This window comes from Heterocephalus glaber, unplaced genomic scaffold, assembly GCF_053883595.1.
Source record: "Heterocephalus glaber isolate CG9 unplaced genomic scaffold, H.glaber_assembly_v1.0 deba00001188, whole genome shotgun sequence".
NCBI lineage: Eukaryota > Metazoa > Chordata > Mammalia > Rodentia > Bathyergidae > Heterocephalus > Heterocephalus glaber.
In genome coordinates this window covers 42,587-55,095 of record NW_028258210.1, presented here as the reverse complement: position 1 = coordinate 55,095, position 12,509 = coordinate 42,587, and the positions used below count along the sequence as shown (strand labels likewise).

The 12,509-nt window shown below is 37.3% G+C and overlaps 1 long non-coding RNA gene and 1 pseudogene across 3 annotated transcripts in view; one reads left to right on the top strand and one right to left on the bottom strand.

The window, feature by feature from the left end:
• Window positions 1-1,373: 1,373 nt before the first annotated feature.
• Window positions 1,374-12,509, bottom strand: part of LOC101700179 (olfactory receptor 7D2-like) — a 29,360-nt pseudogene continuing 18,224 nt past the window's right edge. Inside the window, exon 2 of the transcript XR_015451109.1 lies at window positions 1,374-4,095. The product of XR_015451109.1 is annotated as an olfactory receptor 7D2-like (transcript). The remainder of the gene's footprint in view (window positions 4,096-12,509) is intronic.
• Window positions 4,091-12,509, top strand: part of LOC147828241 (uncharacterized) — a 50,721-nt gene continuing 42,302 nt past the window's right edge. For both annotated transcript variants that reach the window (XR_015451111.1, XR_015451110.1), the window contains exon 1: window positions 4,091-12,055. This is a non-coding gene — a long non-coding RNA (uncharacterized LOC147828241). The remainder of the gene's footprint in view (window positions 12,056-12,509) is intronic.

The following is a 12,509-nucleotide window of genomic DNA, read 5'->3' as shown; positions in this document are numbered from 1 at the left end:
CCCTTATGACTTCCCTTCCTCTTCTCTCCCCTAGCATTGCTTCTTTCCTGTCCTCTAATAGCCCTTGTCTACTTTCATGTCATCTCTTTATGAGTGTTTTTTGTATTATTTTTTTTACATATGAAAGAAAACACATTTGAGATTTTTAGCCTGGTTCATTTTGTTTAACATGATAATCTCCAGTTTCATTCATTTTCTTGCAAATAACATGATTCTATACTTCTTTATGGCTGAATAATATTCCACTGTGTGTATTTACACAATTTTTCTTTATTTATTCGTCAATGGATGGGCATCTAGGCTGATTCTATAGCCTAGTTATTGTGAACAGGGCCCCATGGCCTATGGATATGTAGATAGGTCTGTAGTATGCTAAATTTATTCGGAGATATACTGAGAATTGGTACTGATAGATTAACTACTATCTCAATTTTTGATTTTTTTTTCCTTCAGAAACTTACATATTATTTTCCATGTGCCTATACACATTTACATTCCCGCCAACCATATGGAAGATTTCATTTATCTTCACATCCTCATGAGCATTTGTTTCTTTTATTTTTAGTGACAGCCATTCTGACTCGAGTGAGATGTAATCTCACTGTAGTTTTGATTTGCATTTCCATATAGGCAAAGAAATTGAACATGTATATTATACTTATTGAACATTTGTACTTCTTCTCTTGAGAACTGTCAGTTAGTTAATTTGTCTATTTATTGATTCAGCTATTTGTTTGTGGTTCTTTATATGTTGTTGCTATTTGTCCCCTATTCAAAGGATAATAGGTGGAGGTTTTCTGCCATTCTGTAAACTGTCTCTTTGCTTTGTTCTTTCCTTTGCTATGCAGAAGGTTTTTTTTTAATTTGGGGAAGAATTAATATTAAAAATATTGTGGCAGCTCTTAAATGTATTGGTTTAAAAGTAACACATCAGTTTCACCAGTATTTCATTGGACAGACCAAAATATTTTTCATGCGTAACTTAAAAGTAAAAAAGAAAATGCAATGTCCTTGGGTGTTCCATAAGTGAGGATAACCAGAAATATCATTAATCACCAGTAAACTCCACTACAGTGGCACATGCAACATCAGAATCCATGAAACGCCATGCATTCTATTAGGCAAAACTATGGGCTTAGATTTGAGTTTTAAGTTTGAACACTGCTTTTTCTGCTTGGTCCCTCTGTGAGTTTGAGAAAGTTTTTATTATTTTGCTTTGTGTTGTGTGTTTGTGTGTGTACATGTTTTCTACTAGAACATCAATATCCTCACCTATAAGAGTGATGGTAATGCCTGCCACTGGGAAACCTGCCGAAGATAATGAGGAGATTGTATTTAGCACAACTAATACATAATAAACACTAAAATGTCAGTTATACTTTAACACATACTTTAATCATGCTTTACTCAGTTCTAGAAAACACTGTTGATAATACATAGAAACAACACAAAATTGAAGAGTTTCAACAGTAGTGTCAATACTTCTCTAAATGTCTTGTAGAATTCAGCAGTGAAGCCATTAGGAACTGAGCTTTTCTTACTTGGTATATTTTTAATTACGTTTTTAAATATGTTGATTGATATTGGCTCATTTATAAATTTTAGGTCTTCTTCATTCAACTTTGATAATTCATATGTATCTAGGAATCTGTCCATTTCTTCTGTGTTTTCCGTCTTATTGGTGTATAATTTCCCAAAATAGGTATTGATGATCCTCTGGATTTCCACTGGGTCCATTGTACTTTCACCCATTCATTCCTAATTGCATGGATTTGAGCCTTTTCTTTCCTTTTTTGATAAGGGTGGCTAAAAGATTTTCAATTTTTATTTCTTTCAAAGAACGAAGTCTTTGAATCATTAATCTTTTGCACCATTCTCCTAGTCTCCATTGCATTGATTTCTGCTCTGATCTTTATAATATCCTCCCTTGTATAAGCTTTGGGTTTTTCCTGCTCTTCTTTTTCTAGTAGCTTGAGTTTCAGCATTAGCTTTTTTATTTGAGCTCACTCTGTTTTCCTAACATAAGTATTCACTGCTATGAATTTCCCTCCTAAGACTGCTTTCACAGTGTTCCATAGCTTACGATATGCTGTATTGCCATTGGCATTTAATTGTAGAAACAGTTTGATTTATTATTTAATTTTCTCTGTGACTCATTGGTTGGTCAGAAGGTGTTGTTCAATTTCCATGTGTTCATGAAATTCTTGTGGTTTCTTTTGTTATTGATCTCCATTTTCATCACACTATGGTCTGATAATATACAGAGGATAACTGCAATTCCTTTCCACTTACTTAAACATGTTCTATGGGTAAGGCCCAAAGGGAAAGAGGAGCTGTAGGCAAAAGGAAAGAAGGAACAGGAATACATATGAGAAAAGGAAAAATCAGAAACAAAGTCTTTCTAAATGGGGAGGAGTAGAGGGGTTGAAGGGATGGCAACAGCATGAGGGAAAAAATAAGAATCAAGATATATTATGTAAAGGTACAAATTCTCAATGATGAATGTCAGCATATTGTATAACTAAAATGCAGCAAAAATCTTAATTAAAAATACAAAATCACATGGAAACACATAGAAATAAGAGAACACAATCCATAATTTACCAACCCGATGGCAAGACCATATCTCAGCTATAGGGCACAAATCTGTGAGGCCCTGGGTTCAAGTATTGCAAGTAAAAGGATGGGAAAAATGAAGGAAGAGAGGAAGGGAGGGAAAGAAAAAGAAAGGAAGAAAAAGAGATAGGGGCAGGAAAGAAGAGGGAAGGAAGAAAATCTAAGATCCCCATGCCAACACTGGAGGTAACAATGCAATAGTAAATGCTTCAAGTTAAAGTTTAAATTTCACCAGTGTGGAAGTTAAACAGATGATAAAAGGTGCAAATTTTGAATAGGGCTAGGGTTGAGATGCCATCAGAGGCATTACTAGGAAATGAGTTCCTGAACAGTATATAAAATTCAGAAGGGCAAAATTGTACATCCTCCAGCATTAAGTGAAAGAACAAAATGGCTTAAGAGATTCAGAGATAAAAATTTCAGAATACTCTTCTTTCTTTCTTTCTTTTTCTTTCTTTCTTTCTTTCTTTCCTCTTACTGCCTGCCTTTAATAAACATAAGATTTCTTGCTATAAGGCCAATGGACACATCACAGACAAGAGGATGCTCTGCCCAGGAGTCTGCCCAGGGCCTCCTTCACATCCTTGTTCCTCAGGCTGTAAATGAAGGGGTTCAGCATGGGGGTAACCATGGTATACATCACAGAGACCACTGAGACTTGCTGGGAGGAGCAGGTGACTGCAGAAGTGAAGTGGACCCCAACACCAGTACCATAAAATAAAGACACGACCAATAAGTGAGACTCACAGGTGGAAAATGCCTTTTGCTTTCCTGTAGATGAAGACATCTTCCTTAAGGATGAGAGAATTTGTGAGTAGGAGGAAAGGATCCCAATGATGGGTAAACACCCAGCACACCAGTCATGATGTAGATCAATGTATTATTCAAGAAAATGTCAGAGCAGGCCAACTTGAGAATATGGCTCAGCTCACAGAACAAATGTGGAATTTCAAGATCTTTACAGAAAGTGAGATCCATCATCAGAGAAACATGGAGGAGAGATATCATGATGCCAATAAACCGGGTAATTAAAATCAGCAGGCCACAAAGGCGGGGATTCATTATGAGCATGTAATGCAGTGGGTGACAGATAGCCACAAAATGGTCATAGGCCATCTCAGTTAGGAGTAGAGTTTGCAGGATAGGAAATTCATGGAAAAATATACCTGAATGAGACAGTCCAATTAGGAGATGGTTTTGTTCTTTGTATGGATGTTCACCAGCATCTTGGGCACTGTAGTGGAGCTGAAGCAGATGTCAGCCAAGGACAGGTGGGAGAGGAAGAAGTACATGGGGGTGTGGAGGTGGGAGTCAGAGCTGATGGCCAGGATGATGAGCAGGTTCCCAAGCACTGTGACCAGGTACATGGACAGGAAGAGAGCAAAGAGAATGGGCTGCAGCTCTGGATCCTCTGAAAGTCTGAGGAGGATGAATTCCAAAAGTCGTGTTTGGTTTCCTGCTTCCATATAACAGATGTATCTATAAAAGAAGAGACCAGATAATCAATCACAATAAATGAATGTCCTCCATATAACAGAAGTGTCCACACTTGTCGCTCAAGTTGCTTATGAAGTCAGTTACCTTGCTTAAGTGGTAGACTGCCTTTCACTCATAAATTGAATTCTTAAGAAGCAGTCTCCTCATCCCAACAGCTCAGCTTGTTAACCAATTTTATAACAGTCAAAACAAGAGGGAATCCTTGAAAATGGACTGGCTATTTCCAACTCCTATCTGAAGCATCCAGTTTTTAAAAAATTTGGCTGACATAGAGATTCAGTGATAGGACAATTTAACATCTTGTTCTTTCTGGTAGGATTCACTGAAATGGTCAAAGTATAATTTCTCTGGGATTCCTGTCAAAGATAAAGGAGTTCACTCTAAAGTGAAGAATAATATATAAATAAAATGTATACGCAATGGATTACTACTCGGCCATAAAGAACAATGAACTTGAGGCATTTATAGGTAAATGGATATACCTGGAAACCATAATGTTAAATGAAATGAGTCACATGCACAAGTTTAAATAATGCATGATTTCTCTCATATGAGAAACCCAAAATATAAATAAAGAGCAAAATAAAAGATAGATACTAGGAAGTAAAGAGGTGGGGTTTTTTTCAAATGAGAAGTAAAGCATGAGATTGAGGGAGGAGCGAAAGAAGAAAGGGAAAAGGCATGAAATAAAGACTTGAAGAAAACAATTGAAATGGAACTTTTGCAATGCTCTGTTGCATTTGCAAGGGGAACAAGATTTGAAGGGAGCGGCAGGAATTGGGAGAGTAAAGGGACAGAAATGAATTAAGCTGTGTTGTTTACATGTATATACCCCCCACAAATAATGTGATGATGACATACTGCAAACATGGACTCATAAAAATAATAGAAATAAAGAAATAAAGTGGAGAAGATTTCAGACGAACTAAAAGTGAGGGGCATTCTACACATTTTTTGACTTGTACCCTTAGAAATTCACAGCTGTCAATGCAAAGTGTAGGAAATGGAAATGAGGCTGGAGTGTAGCTTATTGGTAGAGTACTTGCTTGGCATGCAGAAGACTGGATTCAGTACCTATCACTGCGGAGAGAGTGATGGAGAAAAACAGAGAGAGAAGTGGGGGGCTAAGACTAAACAAGGCTAAAAAGTGTGGTGATCTGATGTAGTGAATGACTTGGGATTTTATTTTGCCATGGATGACACTATGGGACAATCATTCAAATACCAGTGAGTTCTATAAATTTAATAGGAGTATTACATTAACATTAACTTCCTGATTGTGATCATTGTATTATGATTATATGAAACAATGTCCATGTGTTTAGGAAAGACATTTGTCTACTAATGAATACACTTGGAGTCCATAATGTTGAGTGAAATAAGGCAGACACTGAAGGTTAAATATTGCATGATTTCTCTTGTATGAGAAATCCAAAATATATGTAAAGAGCAAAAGGAAAGATACTAAGAAAGATGGAGATAGCTCTTTGGCAAAAGAGAAGGGGCCCAAGGGAGAGGGAGTGAGGATAGAGAGGAAGGGAATAAAAAAGAATGACAGGGTATTACGTACATGCGCCAACTCTCCACAGTAAATGTAATTCATATATACTGCAAACATGTTCTTATAAAATTATAAACAAATAAAAATTGAAAAAGTAGATAAAGATTTTAAAGAGCAAAATAAAAGGCAGATGTTAGGAATTAGTGGGAGAGACTCTGTGGAGATGGGAAGGGGATCAAGGGAGGGGGGAAGGGGAAGGAAGAGAGGAAAAGGGAATGGAAAAAGTATCCAATTGAGTGAGGCGTATGTAGCAGCCCTATGTATAGCCATTTAGTACATGTCATAAACATATGGTAATGAATATTTAAATTTGAACTGAATATATAAGCAAAAACAACAAAAAATTACAGATAAAAATGTATCATACTTCCAATGCATTTCCTCTAAACATGTTCCAAAAATTGTGAGACGAAGAGAAGAAGGAGGGGAGAGGAGGGGGAGAAGGAGAAAGAGAATGAGAAAGAGGAAGAGAAAGCTGAAAAGGAAAAATAAAAGAAAACTAAATGTACTAAAACATTAACATTGGGAATCTAGGTGAGGAAAAACATAGGCATGTGTATTGTTCTTGCAAGTTTTCTGTAAATACTGATTATGTCAAAGTAAAAGTCTCTTACACAATAATAAATAGTACTGGGTATGGAAAATAAGGGAGGAAAACCCCATCTACAAGATGCTGACAGAATGGATCGGATATGAGTAGCCACTACTCACATATTTGGGTCTCACATTCCTTCTTACCGTGAAGCCTTAATCCAGGAGAATTTTATGCACAGTGGCCTTGTACCCTTATCCTCAAGCTGAAGCAAGAAGTCAAATGCTTAGAAGGTGCTTTCATCCTAAACATGTTCTGTGATTTTTCTTTCCTTTTTAAACATCCTTTCCAGATTTATGTAATGGAAGTTTTATACATTAAGTTGGGACTTGTTCCATATTCTCATATCATTTCAAGGATATAGTGTGTGGTTCCCATTGTCTCTCACTTAAATATTTGGAAAAATGCACTGTGAACCCTGATACACTTGAAATTTCTTTGTAAGCCTTTAAATTATGAATTTATCATTTTAAAATAAACTATCAATGACCAGGTAGCTTGCTTGCTCTTCGGTTGGTTATAGTAAGGGGTCTTGTTCTTGCAATTTATGTCATATAAATTTTCAAATAAATCAACATGAACATATCTGCTTTTGTGATCACCACAAGTTCACTAGTTTTATTCATCTTTTTCAAGAACCATCATTGGTCTTTATGGACCTTTCTATTTCATTTTGTTTTCTATTTAATTAACCTCAACTTTAATCATGAATATTTTTCTTCTTATTTATTTGGTAAAAATAAATAAATAAAACCAATAGTAAACCAGGGACTAACCCAATATCAAACAGCAAAACAGCCTCAAGGGATTAAAAACAGTCAATAACACCCTTTCTGATAACCACAAAATTGCTCACTTTTGTTAATAGCCACATAAATTGAAACTGAATCAAGATGAATGTGTCATGTTCAAAAACTACACATGTAAATTCTATTTTTCAATACTAATAGTTTGCAGGAGCTGGGACTATAGCTCAGTGTCAGAGATCTTGCCTAGCATGTGCAAAGCCCTGCATTTGATCTCTAGCATCAAAGAAAACAATATTGCCTTGCTATGTTGAGGGAGAAACACAATCTCATATTCTGTTAAAGAAAATAGAATCCTAAAGTGTAAATGAAGTAAATACAGATGCAAACAGATTGAGCCATAAAGTCAAGAGCATACTTCTAGAATTAAGGGCAGTAAAACATGCAAACATCTGTTCAGCTCATGGCAAAAGAAAGAAGGACAGGAAAAAAGAAAGCAGGAAATAAAAAAGAAAAAGAGGGAAATGAAAGAGAGGGAGGTAAATGAAGAAGAAAGAAAGGAAGGGGGGAAGGAGATGGAGAGATATAAAGCACCAATATTCTTCTAGAAAATGAGAAAAGAAGCCAGAAATAAAAGAACCAGGCATGGTATTGCACACCTGTAATTCCAGCAACTGGCAGCCAGAGGCAGGAAGATCATGAGTTCAAGGCCAGCCTGGGATACAAAGCAAGATTCTACCTCAAAAACACAACAAAAACCCCAATGAATTAATTAAATAAATGAGAAAAGAACCCTTCTGATAGACAGAGGAAATGCTATACAATAATAGTATTGCATACAAGTGGATGCTGAGATGTCAACCTCATGGAAATACATGTTTTGGGGGGAGAACTATGCCCCCTATTCATAACTAGAAGTTAGGTTGAATGAATTACCACCAACCCCAGGAAGGTTGCCCAACGTAAGTCCTTTGCCCCTTTTGAAAGGACATTCCCTCTGATGTGGGGATGACAAGGACCTGCAGAGGCTGGTTTCTAACTGGCCTCTTACTCCAAAAGCGCCAAAATGTCTCACTTCAGGAATCCTAAAAATGCTATGCCTCTGCATCCCTCTGGGCTGCTCCTTCACTCTTTCCCATGAAGATTCCTGTCCCTCACTTTCAGCTGACTTCCTCAGAGGAAACCATCCCGTGCCCCTACCTACCGAGTACTGTCCCCATATTCATGCACCCTGTCCCTCTCGACAATCACTGTTACATTTTGAAATTATAAAATCACTATATTTGATCAGTATCTTTGATCCTCAACACTGAACCCTAAAGAATACAAGTTCAGGCCATATTTTTAATCGCTTTCTCCCAATATCCCCATGTTTTATATTCAAAGAGCACCCTAAATTGAATAAAGGTTGAATCCAAAAAGGATAATATAAAGCACTAAAAAATCTACAAGCTAATCTCTCAGAGATGATAGATGCAAATATCTGAAAGGGAAGTACAAAAGTTTTCAGTTTGACAAAATAGCGCACTCCATCTCTAGTTGGTGTTCATTGGATGAGCGCAAAAGTATTTAATAGTAGAAAGTCAGATAATAAAATATTTTCAGGAATAGATAAATGTATAAAATCGGTCTTAACATGAACAAATTTCATTTCATAAAATTTAATAATCAGTGATTAGAATATAGCAGAATAATATTTTAGTTATGTGCAGCAAGAGGCTGTCACCTAAATATGATTAAAAAGAGCTATGTTCAACCAAGAATCACCAAATACTTCATGAAAACCTAAAAATTTTTTTAAACCAAAAAGGCAGAAAAAGGGAACTGTGCATATTTCATTATTTTTAGTAGTATTTCTGATCATTTAGAAGAAGTTCCATCACAGAAAAAATAAATGAGATATAATCTAGAAAATGAAAGCTGAAGATTTAGCTTTGTGGTAGAGCCCTTGCCTAGACCGAGTGAGGGTCTGAGTTCAATTTCCAGCACTGTAAAAATAATATAAAAGACAAAACTGGTCAGTATCAGGGGCTCATTTGATTGCTCAAAACACTGAAGAATGCCAAGTTACAGACAATCAGAACCAATGTCATGAGATTTCTTGTGTACCAGAAAATAACTATTAGGAAGGAAAGCTGCCCATTGCATCAGAATCACCCAGAAGACGTGCTAAACCAGGTCCTTTGGGGCCAGGACCTGAGTTTGTCAGTTTGGATTGAGCCTGGTAAGTCTTCAATTCTCAACCAAGTGGAGCTAGGAACCTCATTTAGAGAACTACAAGGGGAGATTGAAAAATATGCTTAGGGCCCGAGGATTTAGCTCAGTGGTTCCAGCACCGGCCTCACAAGCGCAAGGTCCTGAGTTCGATCCCCTGCCCGAAAAAAGACAAAAAAAAAGTGAACCTTAATTATTAAAAAAAAAAAGAAAAGAAAAATATGCTTAGTGTTTGTGGAGATGGGAAGGGAACCTTGGGAGGAGGACGATGGGAGGGAGAGTAGGCAAAAAGAAAGTATAAAGAATCAAGATGCAATGTGCGTATGTACTGGAGACCCTGTAGTCAGGTTCCAGTCCCCACCGGCCCAGTCAGTATAGGATGCAGGCCGGGCAAAAAGAATACAACAGGAGACAGAACCGAGACAGAGAAAGTGGGCTGCCAAGGTGACCAATGTCTGTGCAACCCACAAAGTTGCTGGACTGTCCCAGGCACTGACTTTTATTGGCAATCAATTGCGGTAAAGTGGACGTAGGGTTTCTATGGAAACTAAGGTAAACAAGGCTCATAAAAGGCAAGACAAAGCATTCTCAAGTTAGGAACAGAATAGACAAAATGTGTGATTGTAATTAAAACATTGTCTTTCTAGTCTGAAGGTTTTAGTTGTGGGAATGGAATTCGGGTTGAGTTACTCAGACCTCACCACGTAGGCTTCAGCCAGACTCACTTCTATAAATAAGCCAATTGTGGGGTTAACTACCGCCTACCTTGGGCATAATCAGTACTACAGTCCTCTGCACATATGTAGCAATGCCTCATAATGAACATACTTTTAGTGTATTGTAAACATATACTGAAAGTGTTTAAATAAATAATATTTACTATGGTGAGACACATTGCCATTATTCCCCCTGAAAGCATTCCCTCCCATTTTGAACACATGTATCACTTAGTATCTTGCTACATTTCCCAGGCTGACTTCAAATATATGATCCTGCAGCCTCAGCCTCCCAAGTCGCTGTAAGTATAGGTGTGCCCCGCCATATCCAGATTGGAAATTCTAACAAAAGGAACACACTTGAAGGAGGAATATGGTTGAAAGAGTGCCAATTTCAACTGACATTGAAAAAGTTACTAGTTTCCAGAATAAAAGGCCATCAGAGCTGACAGAAAAATACAGTTGCAATGAAATCTAAGAAGAAAGAAGTGAAATAAACTCCAGAGATTTCAAAAAAAAGTCTTGTATTGGTGTAGGAAAGATTTCATGAACAAAGCATAGTCACACATGAACTGGCACAAAGAATCAACAAGTAGGATCTCATCTCATTAAAAAGCTTCTGCACAGCAAGGGAAACTACCAACAGAGTGAAGACACAACCTACACTGGGGGAAAAAGTTTTCACTAGCTGTTCCTCAGAAAAAGGTCTACTATCTACATTATATAATGAAATTTTAAAAATCAGACCCCACAAATATAAAGACTCAATCATAAAATGGGAATCTGAAATGCACAGACATTTCTCAAACAAAGAGGTATAAATGGCAAATAAATCTATGAAAAATTGTTCAACATTACTGGTCACTGAACAGATCCAAATGAAAACAACACTGACATTCCACCTTACCGCGGAAAGAATGGCTGCTATCAAGAAATCAACCAATAACAAATGGTGGCTGGGTTATGAAGGAACCCTGCTCCACCGTTTGTGGAAGTGTAGACTGTTGCAAGCACTGTGGAAATTAGTATGGAGATACCTCAAAAAACTAAGATTATAGGTTCCATTCAACCCAGCTATTGCTCTGCTAGGTATTTTCCCCAAAGAATGAAAAGAATCATACCACAGTGATATATGTGCACCCATATTCATAGCAGCACAGTTTGTAATAGCTAAAGCTTGGAAACAGCCCAATTGCCCATCACCCAGAGACAGGAAAAAGATGTGGTTTTGTTTTGTTTGGTTTTGCTTTGTTTTGTTTTGTTATGAAAGTGGGTATTGCTCAGCAATAAAAAAAATGAGAAACTAGAGATATTTACAGCTAAATGGATGCATATTGAGGCAATACTCAACGAAATAAATAGGACAAATGTGTAAATATTGAATAGATCCTCTGGTGTGAGATACTAAAAGTGTAAGTAATGATCAAAGTGTATAATGGATAGTGTGAAATAGAAAAGGTTCAAAACAGAAGGGGAACTGTGAACAGGAGGGGGAAGGAAAGAAGGGAAAGTAATAAATATGAAATAAGGAAAAAAATCTTTGTAAATAGGGAGGAGTGGAGGGGTTCAAGGAAGGGCAGGGGAATGGGAAAAAAATAAGAACCAGGAAATGTTTTGCAATGGTAAAAATTCCCAATAATGAATGTCATCATAGTATAGACCTAAAATGCACCACTTAATAAAAATTATCTTGGGATGTAATATTATGCTGCTCACATCTCTGCTCCTTCTTGTGTTTTCTTATTTTAAAGTATTATAGAAATTAACACATAGTAGTTGTTCAAATTAATGGGCTTCCTTGTGGCATTTTCATACACACACACATATATATATATATTTTAATATATATATTATTAATATACATATATATTGCTCTGATTGTATCCAAATCTCCCTACTACTCTCTCTTACTCTCTCAGTCTCCTCTCCCACTGCACTGTTTTTTAAATTCTTCTTTTCACACATAATACTCTCCAGTGTTGTGACTCCCTTAGCTGGGAATCCATAAAAATAAAGTACAACCTCTTTCTCCTCTGACAGTCAATCCTGAAGGCAAATTCTACCAGGGAATAGTCAGAGAGATGGAGTCTGTCATGAAGTCGTCCTATCTCCGGTCAGTAAAAGGCATCAGTGTGGTCTCCTTTTGGCCACCCATCACTGAACTACGGCTGCGGGGCACAGGGGAAATACTGATGTTCATCAGGCCCCAAGAGGCTGAGTCATCATGCCTCATTAAATAAATCATCACTGTGATGTAGGGGGACATCTCACAGCGCTAAAGAGCAAATGGGAGGAACACTTTGCCTCTACCCCTTGAAATCCCCTCCTTCTTGAAGATTTCAGGATTATGTAGCTTTGGTATAAAGAGATTCTCCCCCAGGAATGAATTTCTGAGGTAATGCCCCATGCCCCTGTAGCCACAGCATGTAGGGTCTCCAAGTAACAGAAGCAAACAGAGGGATCCCTCGGGGCTGGATTGGCTGTATGGCAGTAAACAGGCTGTGGAGCTAGAGAAAGCCTTGTTTCAAGAGAAGCAGATCCAGTCACATTAAATAATGTTATGAGAC